Consider the following 11,400-nt stretch of genomic DNA (forward strand, 5'->3'; position numbering starts at 1 on the left):
TCTACTTCAGATCTGAAGTGGTTGGCAGAAGCTGTAATTGAGGTGTGAAGTGACTTTCCACACAAGAACCTGCCTTCCAGTGTCGGGCTCCTTGCTTGTCTCACCGCAGAATGCTGTTAACAGAGGCTCTTCAGCAATTAGCTGCTTATAAATGGGCTTGGAAGCCTGTGTCTATTCCCACTTTTCTGTTTGGATTGCTAATCCTCCAATTTGCACCTTAAATCTCTTAAAATAAAACAAATGTGGAAATGTTACTGTACCAATTGCAGTAATAAATGTATGAGAACAAAATATGTATATTGTAAATAGTTATTTTTGGCCCCAACTTCAATAAAACCATACTGCAATTAGTTTTTTTAATACTGATAGTTACTAGGACAGGAATTCTGAGCCTTAGAAATATGATTTAAAATCACTTTTTCTTAACAAATCATCAGCTTTATTAATTTAGTATAGTTTTTACATGGGAAAAAGAAACTAAAGAAAATAGCAATGTATTAGGTCAGTAGGAGGTATGATTCAAATTAATCTGAGGATGCGGGTGAAGTCCCAGACCAGTCATTTAAAGGAATCTGTTGGATTTTTGGCAAGTCATGGGAAGATGTTTTCACTGATAATGTGATACAGACCCTGACGCACATGTTCGCGTGCCTGGGAATGCAGGAGGCGTTGTGCTGGGAGCACCAAGCTGTGAGTCTGTTGCCTCGGTTCAGGGATTGACATCTGCCTTCCTTGGGGGCCTCTGACCGAGCCAGGCCCTGCAGAAAGGGCTAGAGTTGCAGGACTGGGTTTTCCTGGCTGCTTTAATACAGCCCCAAGTTCCCTGAAATTGGCCAGGTGTTTCCCACTGGATCCAACCCCAGGCACAAAAGAAATCGGGACTGGGGAGGAGGAGGGTGTGGGATGTGGGACAGGTAATTTTGGCTCATTACTCTGCTGCCGGTTTCCTTGAGTGACCATGGGCACCTTCCTTGTGCTCCTGGCACCCCTTAAAATGGAAACAGTAACACTTCCTTGCCATGCAGCAGTGCTCCCCAGTTAAAGGCGTGAAAGAGGTGTGTTCATACTCTTATTTTTGTCTTAAACTTACATTTTACTTATAAATCCCTTATGCTATACCATTGATTGATCTGTAATTTGACTGGATGATATAGTGTAACTAGGGCTGAATGTTGGAGGAAAAGCCGCTGACTACAAGCTGTGGCTGTCGAAGCCCCACTGCGACATCAATAGTGGATGGATGTTTTATAGAGTAGGGAGCATGGGCTGGATGACTGGCAGCGATGCGGGAAGCGTAAGTACCTGTAGACATCCAATGCTGGAAATGTGGTTTGGGCGCTAAACTGACCATTACATTACACAAGCAATTACAAGCTGTGTGGTAAGCAGATGTGAACTCGAGGGAGGTTTTAAGCTGGCGTAATGGATGCGTGAGGTAAGGCAGAAGAAGATACACAAAACTCCCCTGGAGAGCATGAGCTGTGCACACCGGAGTCCTGGCTGGATTTGGTCCGTGAGTGTGATGGTGTAATGATGCTGTGGTGAGCTGGATGCTGCCCAGCGCCAGCCGCTTGCCTGCTGCCAGCCCGGACCGCTGCTCTGGAGGCATTGCTGGTGCTGGGTGAGCACCCCAGCTGCGGAGCTGTGTGAGCAGGCATGGCAGCAGGCACGGGGCAGGTTTGCTGCCTGTGATGGGGTCCAGGGGGCTGTGTTTCATACATCCTAAAGATGCAACAACAAGGTGTTATAGCAGAGTGTCTGGAGGCTGGCTGTGTGCTCAGCGCAGGAGATGCTGCAGTCCCGTGGGCTGTGCTTGTGCTCTCTGTGGTGTGCCCTGAGCTCCAGGTCTTCAGCTTTGATGAGACTCGTCTGCTGAAGGAGAGCCACCTGTGGGGGCAAGGGCACTGTGCTTAGGTGAGGGACAAGAGAATCCTTTGCTTTTTAACCTCTGCTGTGGCTGCTGCTGCTTTGTCCCCCAAGCTCGACCTCGTGTCCTTACAGCGGCCTGGCATGGCAGATGCAATAGAGCAAGAGGCTGGGAGCTCTGCCAGAGGTGAGACCGCAGCTTTCCTGGCCTCCTCCCTCGCTGTTAAGTTTACATCTTGCTTTGGGGAACGTAGACAGGAAAAAATGGACGCGTTTCGGCTTAAACTTGAAAATAAGCAAATACCATTGGTTCCAAGGGATGCCAAGGTGCCCAGCAGTGGCCTCTGCCCACTGTGGGAGGGGTGGGAGGTGGAAACCTGGAGATTTCATAGGCAAGGAAGTGTTGAGGCCTGAAGAGCTAGGCAAAACAAACTGAAGAACTTGATGAAAAAACTTTTCCAAGTCACCAGCCTGTATTTTTACTCCACCCTAGTCCAAAACCAGCCCCTGGCAGTTATTTGCTGGCTGAGATTAGTACGTGGGTGTCTTTAATCTCAAATGCTAAACTGGAGAAGCAGTTTCGGTTTGTGCAGACCCACCCGTATTCGTTGTGAGTTCTGATTCTCTTTTTTTCCGTTACTTTTTCCCTATTGCTACAATAATTAATTAAGAATGGTTCTGCTGAACCCTGTTGATTCATTTGGCACTTGGAAGCTTAATGAGGTGTAAACCTGCAGACTGTGGCAACGGTATAGCTGACATGGTAATTTATATCAATTGGTGTGATTAGTCCAGGTCCTCAATCACCGCATTGTTTCTCCACGCAATCTGTCATAGCCCTAACGGGGGGACCTCAATGCTGCGTTCCTGTTACATTGGCAGTAATGTTCTTGAGGTGCTGCTAACAAGGAAAGTACAACTCCTGTGATGCTTTGAGAATAGCAACATACAAATTGCTTTTGTAATAACATGTACTTTTCACTCCAGAGATGACTGAGATCCAGGCATCAGTGCTGCCCGCTGTCTAATTTCTGTTTGCAGCTGCAGCAGCTGCGGGTCTGTTCTGTGGGTACCTGCTGGAGGTGTAACTGCCTGCTTCAGTTGGTGTGGCATTTTGGGAGGGTTTTCTTTCGAGACATTGCAAGCACCTGGCCACAGATCCTCGTGGCTTCAGACTGTTAGGAGCCCGCTGTGACAGGGCTGTGAAAATCACTTTGCGGGTTGCCATGTTCACTGTGCCTTGACGGTATTATTCATCGATAACTACTAGTTCTGCAAATTCAGCCCAGAGACGTTGGAGCCACCCTAGATTTTTTTTTTTTCCTCCCTCGTATCACCCGTAGCAGGTAGAGCACAGCAAGGGCTATGTGACCTCTTTGCAACCACACGCACCCCAGTTATACCATTAGTGATGCTGCTGTGTCCTGTTAACTTCCAGTTGTAACAAATTGCAACTGTTCAGAGTTTTGGAAACAATTTTATTGGTGGGGTATGACAAGGAATAGAAGGAAATGCTCCCTGCTGGCAGCCTAGGCTCAGCAAAGCCGACAAATGAATGGCTGCATCTCTGCTGTTCAAAAATTATCGGTTTATGGGATAAGCATTCTGATAGGCAGTGCAGTTGTGCAGGCTCTGGTTGCAAGTTCTTTGCTTGTCACTCCCGGGTATCCCCGTACACCTGTGTGCCTTGTTTGTGCCCTTTGTTGTGCGAGGAGGGTACTCTGTGGGTCACCAGCGAGCCCATCCCATCGCTGTATCCTGGCTGGGAGCAAGGGCTGGGATGAGCAGCAAAACCCTGAGCGAAAGCTGCTGCTGCAGGCAGAGGAGTGTCGGAGCGTAGCGGGGTGTGCGGTGTGCGAGGAGTTACTGTGCGGCAGCGGCACAACGGCTGAGCGGAGGGCAGTAAATCAGTCCTAGTAATGGGGAGCGTTTTAAATCAGCCTAATTGAGTTTGTGCAATTTGTATGGAGATGGTGCTACTTTTGTTTAATTTTTTTGGCCTGCTCAATGGAAAAACAAACCAACACACTCCCCCTCAAAACCAGAAATACGAGAAATTGTGCTACAGCAAAGTAAACCCACCTTAAAGCATTCCCTTAAAATGGGTCCCTAAACAGGTTAAATGAATACATAAATAAACCTAAAAAGCAGTACAATTAAGGTAAAGATCTTGTTAATGTTCACAGGAAACTTTAAAGTTGATTCTTATGGAAAAGAAAATCTGTCATGAATTCTGCATAATCGACGTTAATGCTTTTAAACTGAGCAGCGAGGCAGGGGCAGATCCATTCCTGTACGGGGACTCTTCCTTACTGCTGCAGTTGTGTGAACGAATTGTAACACCCTTTCCATTTTCAGCACAGAGCCCTTGGAGGAAGTGGGTGTTTGACCTGGAACCACTGAGTGTAGTGTTCACTTTGGGGCCTATGTGTAGAGAAATATAATCTATTTCGATAGTATTTAAACTAATGAGCTTTTCTAGATGTTTTTGAAGCCCTTTATAGGGGTTCAGTCATGGGACAACATGCCACTGGGCACAAATGCTCATTTACTCTGCAAAATGTCAGGGAATGGTCCAGCTATTAGTAAAATGCATTTTGTTTGATTTTTTTTTTTTTAGGAACAGATTTCCATAAATTACCAGCCTGAGAAATAAAATCAGCCAGCTATTCAGTGAAACCTTAAATGTTAATTGAGAGTCACGGGAGTGACTTCAGCCAAAGGAGAGGCATGGGGGGGGGCGAGCTGTCAGGGGGGCTTTGCTGGGGGGTTGCTCGGGCTGTGTCATGGTGTGCTGCCCCGGCAGGTCTCCTACGAATATGTTCCCCCCCAGGTCTGTTGTAACTTTTGCTGTGGGGATGCTGGCAAGAAACCTGCCTGTGGCTGGGCAGATGGCCTGCCACCCTGGCCGCTGAGCTGGGAGGGTTAGCTGGCTGCGCTGGGGCTGCTCCTGGGGGCAGCTGGGGCAGCTTGGACAGCCCGGGAGTGAGGAGGTGAGCCCTGGGGAGGAGGAGGAGGAGGATTCAGACACTGCCTGGGGATGAGAAAGGTCAAATGAGTCACTGTGACTCCACCCTGAGTATCTTGGTGCAGGCACTTGAATTGCATCATGTGTAGGCTGGTATCTATAAGCTTAGCGGTCTTCCCTGTAGACCTGGTCGAATTTTGTGTGTCACAATTGTTCCTGGCATGTTCCTTTCTACATAGTTATTTTGCTCAATGTTCAACATACTCATTTTGCCAGCTAACAAAGGTTGCCCTTCGGGGGAAGATGGTTTCTACCGCCGGTGCACCTGTGGCCAGGTTGAGCTGCTCACATTTTCAGCATCCCCAGAACTTTCCAGGACCAGGGAGGGAGAAGTGTACCTGTGAAGTCATTGCATCAGGGAACATGGGAGGGGAACAGGCCCTGCAAGGTCTGTTTTCCTGCCTTCAGGCAGGCTGATCTGTGTCAGAATCATTGCCAGCAGCTGTTTACTTAACCCATTCTTGAGCTCTGCCGACACTGGAGATCTCACAGTGTGTCACTGTCAGCACCATTACAGCTTCAGTCACAGCCTGTGGCATGGATGTATTGTTATACAAGTGCTTCATAACAAGGGCTGTGGGTTTCTCTTCCTCATTATCAGCAGTAGTGATATGCAGCTCCTTTATGCCACAGAATAGCAGTAGCAGAGGGAGGAGGCAAGAGCAGCAATTAAATCCCTGCGAGTCCTCTCTGTGGGCAGGCCCTGAGGCTGCTCAGTACTGGAGCGGGACCCTGGATCTGACACCCACCCCACCTCACCCACCCCCCTCCTTTCTTCTTCCTTCTGCCACATGAAATGGTTTGGGATTTTGCCATCCATCCTCCTCCCAGGTCTCGGTCCGGGGCAGGAGCAGCAGGCTCTGTGCAGCCGGACTGCTGCTCTGCAGGTAGGGCTGTGGCATCTCTGAATGCCAGCAGCCTGGGTCTGCGCTGAGCAGATGAAAGATTAGAGTGATCAATTTGGTGAGAAGGGAGATTTTTCTCCATCTGTCCACCCTCAAGGCTCTATTTCCTCATAAACCATTCCCTGAGACATCAAGAAAATTGAAGCTGTTCAGAAATGGAAAAGGTAGTTAACCCAAAATGAATGAATATCCGATACACTGGCTGACTCTCCTGAACCAGAAGGGAAGCAGCCAGCTGAACCGATGGCTTTCCTGCAGTGTGCTGATTTTTTTTAAAATAGGACAAGCGCCTTTGTAGCCTGTTGTTTTCACCCAGCATTGCCCATCTCTGAACCACACTGCCCAGTGAAGTGCATTGCAAACTCTTTTCCCCCACTGCTCAAAGGTGTGTCTCCCCCAAACTGTGGGAGATGGGGGGGCTGGAATCCCGCTCCCCAAACTCAGCTGCTGGGTTGTTAGTGCTCATTAGGAAAGCCTGGGGCTACTGGGCTGGTCCTGGCCAGCCTCTGTGGCTGCAGTTTTCTCATTTGGAATATGGGCTCCCAGGCCCCAAGGCTTTCTGTTCATTTAGTAATCTAATGTGTAGTGTATTTTGATATTACTTTTTTTAAGGGAATAGCAAAAGATGAAGAGAAGACATTTTAAAGGGTGTATGTTTGTGAAGCTTTCATGTCCCATGCTTCAAATCCTCTTGGCTGCATTAACATTCAGTGCAAACTGAAGCAGGAAGGTTGCTTCTGGAGGACTGGTACAGGTTTCCAGGTGGGACCTCAGGATACAGCAGGGACACCGGCCTTTGTTTCCCTCTGAGCTGGATGAATGGTAGGGATGTAATCCTGTGCCCTTGTCCAAGTGTGCCCACCTTCCTGCCCTGGTTCTTGCAAGGAATTAAACTGTCTTTTCCTCCATCACTTTTCAGGATTTTTTTTTTCTTACTGCTAGAATGGAGAACATTTTCTACAACCCCATGTAGGCTTCTTGCCAGCCAGATACACACCTCTAACATGCTGATACGTTTGTAGACTTTTCCTAGTGTGGGTTCTCTCAAGCAGTTTTCAAGCCACCTGTCAGTTTGGTTTGGTGGGGTTTTTTTCCATCACCTTTTTGAGCTACTAAAGGCCACTGGGACTTTTTGCACATCTGATGAGCTGCAATTACAGGAGAGGACCTGATGCAGAAGTGCTGTCCCCATTCCGTGGTACTGTCTGCAGAGCGGCTCCTCTGCATGTGCAGGGACCCCCAGAAGCTGCAGTTTCTTCTGCTGCTCCAAGCAGCTGGTGCTCATCATCTCTCATCCTTGTTTGCTGATGGCTTCTTTAAGGCACAAAATCTCAGACCTAATATGACAAAATAGCATGTCCTTAATTTCTGCTTCATTGTTTTTTGGGGAAGCGGGGAGGGCAAGCAGTTCATCTTTTATAAGGTGCTGTCTGTGACTTGCCTTAGCAGTTTTTAATTCTGTGCTTATTGTTCCCAAGGGGAAATGAGTGGGTCAGAATGTGTGTATCATTGCATGCCTAAGGCACCCAATATTTACAGGGAGCAGTGGGGTGGGGGTGCTACGGAGGGTTGAATGGGAAACCCAAGACTATCCACGTGGGCCAGTGAGGGAGACAGTGGCCACTTCCCAGATGGGCCAAAAGAAAGGGGTGAGATGTTGGGTTTGGAAAGAACCTGCAAGGAGAATGCTATGGATGGATTATGGATCTGTGGGGAACGTGCTGAAGGAAAAATCTGAGAGTTTACTGTGGGGGGGTGTGGGTAGCTTTCCTGAGGCCAGGAAACATGAGCTGGAAGATGCTGTAGCTCCCTGGAGAAGCTGGGAGCTACAGGGTGGACCTCAGCCTCCCTCTTAGCCCTGTTCAGCCTACGGATGCTCCAAAGCCCTGAGGAAACAAAGACACTATGTGATTTTATTTTTGCCTGAAGCCATGTTTCTGCCAGGAAAACTTCTCCCACGCATCCTGATCTGACTGTGTGTGGGCAGCCCCCAGCAGCTGGTGCTGTCTCCCACCTAAGTCCAGTAGCGGTGACTGTGGGGGAAGCCAAAGCTGCATTCCAGAATAGTTGGGGTCCTTGTGAGATGGAGACCGGTGACCTCGGTGTGAGGGAATGAAAACCACTTGTCCTACAAAAATACCCCGTGCGTGATCCATAGGTGATGCTGGAGGGTTATGGTGCAAGGGAGCACCTTGCTGTCACCCCAGCCCGTCCGTGCCGCAGGTCAGGGCTCAGCGCTTCCCCCAGGCCCATCCCTGTCCCCCTGCCAGCCCCAGCCCGCTGCTCACTCTGGATGCTTCTGCAATGCAAGTGAGGGTATGGAGCAGGATACTATTGTAAGCATGAATGCAGGACCAGTCCTTTTCCTACCAGCTGTCAAAAAGTATTATTTAATCTCAAATAACTCTCAGTAGTGCTCTTTTTTTTTTTTTTTGTTGCTGTTGTTTCCTCTAGTTTGTTTTAAGAAGGCTGCTGAGTGTGAGAAAGCAGGAAGTGGTGTCAATAACACAGTGGAGTGGGTTTTTTCTTTTCACAGACACCCTTTGAACTCCCTTTACTCTGCCTCCCCTCCAGTTACGTTTACACACCCTATAAATAACCATCTAGTGCTTTGAAATGCTTTTATTAAAGCTAAAAGATTTTTTTCCCCAAATCCAGTGTTTTCTACATTATCTGTAGGCAGCATTCAGAATAATTATTATGAATGGCTTTAGGTTTTAACCCATTTGACTGCGTATGCTAAATGAGAGGGAAGGCCAGGCGTAAGCGGCAGCTTGCGAAGGCGATGGTGGATGTGATGGGACCCCCCAGCCCTGGCTCTACCGGAGCTCCTGGCCGGCACAAATGTGTCCCCTCTGCGCCCTGGGAGGGGACCTGGGGCCAGTGTCCTCACACCTGGGGTGAGCTCTGCACAATCTGGCATTCTGGGATGGCCATTTCTCTCACTTAGTTGTTACTTTCAGGTTGACCTTAGTGCCTCCATGGGTGCTCCTGCTCTACACTGATGTAAGTCAGAAAATGATCAAGTCTTTTGTGATGACTGAGCTGCAGACGGTGCTGTGCGCGCCTGTTTTCCCACATGGGGAGCACTGCAGACCCTGCAGTTGACTTTGGGATGCCCCTGCTCCACGTCACCTGCCTTCCTCCTGCTGTCTGCAGTGCTGCAGATGGATGACAGAACCGGCCTTAGAGCTTTTATTGACCTGCATTTCTCCCTTTTTCCTTTTTTTTTTTTTTTTTTTGTATTAGTCATCACTAAGGCTGTGGCTTAAAGCGCTTGATGTAAGTTTTGCTCTGTCTCCTGGAGTCTAGTCACTGGAGAACCACCCAGTCCTGTTAGTGCAGCACTTAATGACAGCAGATGAAGCTTTCTGCAAACTTAATGAACCATGAGGTAAGACCACTCCTACCAGCCTTGCAGCCTGCAAAAGTGTTTATCTCTGCCTCTTGGTATCTCACTGAATGAGGAAAATCTTGCTCACCATCATCAATCTTCAACTTTCTGTACCAAGCGGTCAAGGTGACCCCCCCCCGCTCACCCGGGGGAGGGACGGGGCTGTGGGGTGGCTCTGCAGGGCCGCAGCCACCTGCCTTCATCAGGCGGGGTCACCCAGAGATGACGGTGCCACCCAGAGATGAAGTGCATCTGCTTTCATACTGGGATACCAGATACTCCACTGCAGTGTTTAACACACCTGACTTTTAGTGAAAGATTAAGGTTTGGGGGGGGACAAATTCCTTATCAAGTACCTGAGGCTGTTGTCGTCTCCATTGACTCGTCACCAGTTTAAGCCTGGCCAGGCAGGCAGTCACGTTTTCTGGAGCAAAACAAGTCTTTGACCTACAGTTTAAAAAAATACAGTACAAACAGCTGATTTATTTTGAACAGAAGAAAGAAAAGATATCAGCAAGCGTCGCCTGTAGGTTGTCACACGCTTTTGCCAGTGAAACCAAATTATGAAAGACCATATTTTTGGGTGTGGGGTGTGGAATTTATAAGAAGTAACTAGCTTGCAATAGTTAACTTATTAAATCTAAGCAGAAACGAGGGATGTCATGTCGCCTGCCTGAGGTGGGGTGGATGTGCCCAGTGCTGGCCGAAGCTCTGCCACCCGCCGTGGATGTCCGTCAGCGTTTCAGAGCGGGTTAGCTGCCTCCTGCCGGCCTCCAGTCTTATCCTGTCATTGAAGACCAGGGAGGTGGCTTATGAGTGACTGAGAGGAGCAAAGAAGTTATCACCTCTCTCCTGCACTCAACTAATTGATTGTATGAGCGTTAATAGCCCATAGCAAATAGATATGGTGCTTAGGGACATGCTTTAGTGGTCGAGTTGGCAGCATTAGGTTTATGGTTGGACCAGGATCTGAAGGGTCTTTTCCAGCCTAAATGATTCTATGGTTCTATGCGAGAGCTCTGCTAAACAGTCTTCTGCAGGGATTTACTGGAGGCGTTTCCTTTGGAGTCTGTGGATACAGAGTGCTATTTATAAAGAAGTTTCTTTGCGTTACTTCTAACAATAACCACTGTTTCTCAACTGCTTCCCCCCCCAATCTATTAATTTCTGACTTATCGGTGGCTCCAGTTCCTTGGCTGTGAAACTCCTAATTTACGATGTTGACCTGAAAGTGGGAGACAGATGAATTTGAAAGTCAGGAGATGGCAAAAAGCCCACATTATTTTGAAATAATTGAAATCCTTCTATTTGCGAGCCTTTTTTTTTCCTTGCTTTGTTAATATCTACAGACGTAGAGTTAAAAAAAGACAGCTCCTTAATAAGTTGTGTGAGACTAGAAAGGTAAGAAATCTTTATCATAGTTTTAAATAGAATAAAATGTCCTAGTGGGCAGTAGTGGATTAGATGTTCTTTAATGCATTTACATATATTCCTTTGCAATTGGTTTAACTGTTTTGAGGTGGACACTTTTGGTAAGGTGAATGAAAACAAACAAAAAAGACTCTTGGGAAAATGTTATTATTGACTAAGAATAAACCCGCTAGTCCTGAAATATTTATAAACACATTGTTGGTATTATAGACAGGGTGTTTTGAAGGAACTGAAGGAAGAAGGAATTTTTTGACCAGCGTGCTGTTAGCCTGGCAGGTCATTTTCTATTCTATATGTAGCTTTTGCAGGAGAGTGCGAGCAATGAAGGGCATTAGCTAAATAAGAGATGATTTAGTGGTGATGGCACTGTTGGTCTGTGTATCCCACAGCTGCTAAATTTCAATATAAATTCCATAATTCTGGATGCAGAAAGAAGTCAACATGCACAAGAGACTGTTTCTGAATATATGTTTCCCCCTCTTTCCAATAAAAGGCACAAATAATAGCTTATTTTTCAAAGTGCAATGCACTTTACATTGCAAATAGTTACATTAAATTTACATTTCATGGGTGAGTGGCTGTAGCTGCCGTTTGCCACATCCTCGCTGGTGACACTCCAGCAGTTGTACATGATCTACTGCTCGCTGGGCTGTGTGTGCCCGGATTGTCCGGGATCAGAGGTGGCTGAGGGCAGAACGCTGTTGAGCTCCGCGAGTATCTTCCACAACCTCGCCTTCAAAGTCAAAAGGTGAAGGAGTGAAAGAGTGGAAGACCAC

The sequence above is a fragment of the Falco peregrinus genome, chromosome 5, assembly GCF_023634155.1.
Source record: "Falco peregrinus isolate bFalPer1 chromosome 5, bFalPer1.pri, whole genome shotgun sequence".
In the NCBI taxonomy this organism is placed as follows: Eukaryota; Metazoa; Chordata; class Aves; order Falconiformes; family Falconidae; genus Falco; species Falco peregrinus.